This window comes from Danio rerio, chromosome 12 (genome assembly GCF_049306965.1).
Source record: "Danio rerio strain Tuebingen ecotype United States chromosome 12, GRCz12tu, whole genome shotgun sequence".
Taxonomy (NCBI): domain Eukaryota; kingdom Metazoa; phylum Chordata; class Actinopteri; order Cypriniformes; family Danionidae; genus Danio; species Danio rerio.
Window position 1 is genome coordinate 817,501 of NC_133187.1, and position 2,500 is coordinate 820,000.

The 2,500-nt window shown below is 33.8% G+C and overlaps 2 protein-coding genes across 2 annotated transcripts in view; one reads left to right on the top strand and one right to left on the bottom strand.

The window, feature by feature from the left end:
* Window positions 1–2,500, top strand: part of mprip (myosin phosphatase Rho interacting protein) — a 288,081-nt gene that overhangs the window by 159,556 nt on the left and 126,025 nt on the right. The window lies entirely within an intron of this gene.
* The window catches only part of wu:fj29h11, a 68,989-nt gene that overhangs the window by 63,800 nt on the left and 2,689 nt on the right, over window positions 1–2,500 (bottom strand). The gene's annotated exons all lie outside the window — the stretch shown is intronic.

Here is a 2,500-nt window from a genome sequence, read left to right on the forward strand (position 1 = left end):
ATAATAATGATAATAATAAGTCTGAATAAACTACATTTAACAATCAACATTTTAGAATAAAACTAATAATAATCAGTGTGTGTGTGTGTGTGTGTGTGTGTGTGTGTGTGTGTGTGTTTGCTCTCTCTCTCTCTTAATTCAAACTTGCTTTACTGCCATAAGAGATGTCTTGCCAAAGCATTTGTTTACATTAAACAGAACATATGAAAACAAATGACCCAGTAATAGTGAAGAGGAATATTGGTAACATATTTAACAATCAACCGTTTAGGATAAAACCATAATATTAACCAGTATTTTTAACAATCAACATTTTAGAATACAAAAATATCAATAAATTAGAATAAACAGTATATTTAACAATCAACATGTTATCCTTAATTTATAACGATTTAAAATCTTGTCAAACTAAATGAAATAATGTAAACATTTTCAAACCACAGCGTTTTACATAGAAACACACACAGGTTAAGGGTCAGTATGGTACACAGTCTCTCTGTCAGCTGATGGAACACTGTGTTGTGTCATGTGACTCCATCTGAGATTAACGCACACCATTACAACATTTCCTGAAAGACGATACTGAACCGCCTCGGCAATTAAAGGTGTATTAACATTGTAGAAGCTCTACAGAAATGAAGATCAATATAATTGAACACTATGGAACACACACACATTTCCATTACAGAAATATGCAGCGCTACGCCCCATAGATCGCACTGTTGTGTCTTTCTTTTCATTCTTATATAACCAGTTTTAACACATTTTTTTATCTGTTTTTAATCATTTTTATTATTTGTTTTTACATGTGCTTATATGTGTCTTTTATTCCTGTTTATGTAAATCACTTTGGATTACCACTGTGTAAGAAATGTGCTATATTAATAAACTTGCCTTGGCAAAACAGCACTGATACATACACTTATCAAACACAACTTGATTTGATTTATCATGCACACAAGAAAAAGTCTAGTATAGTGCTTTACAGCCATACTATAGTACATTATTAATAGTATTTAGATTTCTTTGCTAATGAATGCTCCATTGAAACTTTCTCACAATGCTGTTAATCATGTTATTATCTGCAGCCCCAGGTAATATTGGCATGTAATACTGCAAATTATTAAAAATAATTATTACTGTGAACAATGTATTTAGCAAAACCTTGATATAAACAATAAGAGCAAACAATAATATGAAACAATAGTTTTTTCAATGTTGTCTACACTGTGGTGCGTGTACCACTAGTGGTACAAGGGCTGCCTTCTAGTGGTGCGAAGAGTAATCCAATATGTCATATGTACATACAACATATATTCAAAAATTTTCAAAAATGGTTCATAAATGAATAGGATGACATACAGCCAATATTTATGAGGTCCAAGCAGCATTTCGAGGCTTTGATGAATAGGATGCTATAGGTTAACACTTTAAATTTAAGTACAGGAGATTACCATTATTAATGAACTTTTAAAAGCACATTTCAATTTAAACGCTGACATTTCATTTTGTTTGTTTGTTTTTTTACATATAAACACAGCAGTGTTAATGTTCAAACTATTTAAAAAGCCTAAAGTGGGCGATAATAATCAATTTTATTAATAATTGTAATTAATCTGCCACGTTTTTAAACTGTGCAAAGCTGTAGCTGCTTAATTAGGCCTACAACACTACTGTATTTCAACACTGGTCATATGGTGGTACATGGAGGGACAATTCTTTCTGAAGTGGTATTTGATGAAGAAAAGTTTGAGAACCACTGCTCTATTGGATTCAGGTCAGGTGATTGGCTGGGCCATTCTACAGCTGGGTTTTCTTTCTCTGAAAGCATCTGAGAGTCTCCTTGGCTGTGTTTTGGATCATTGTCCTGCTGAAATGGTTTGATCTTCATCCTCCTGCTGATGTAGATTTTGGACTGAGCTGATGTTCATTTACACTGAGGAAGGGTGTAAATGAACTACTGAGAGATTTCAGCTGCTGTCTGGGCTTTCACTGCCCAACTACACCTTCCTTTCTTCATGTGTTCAATACTGTTTCACTGCATCATTTCAGTTTATTCCACAGAACTTAATTTGTACACTAATTAGATTTGTTTTATCTGCATGTTTGGAATTATTTAGTTGTTACCAACATCCGGGGAAAATTTCAAGTCAACGGCACCTTTAAAAATATGTTTTCTGAGAACAATGGTGATATGTTTAATGTTTATTTTCCTCCACTGTATTTTTCACGAAACACCAAAACACATGTGTTTGAGCTGTTGACAGTGGTATATGTGTCTCACACTGCTGAAAACACTATTAGGACACCTATATCTCACTAAAAAGTGTAAATTGGTTGTTTTTGCGTTATTTCAAGCAAATTCGTACGTCCAGTTTGAAACGAATTTTTGAAGCTGCGTCACGGTCATGAGATAATAGCGTGTATTCCAGCGTGCAGACTGGACGACTGTGCCAGAGTGAGTCTTATTACGTCTTACAGTGTGCTGCATTAATGCATG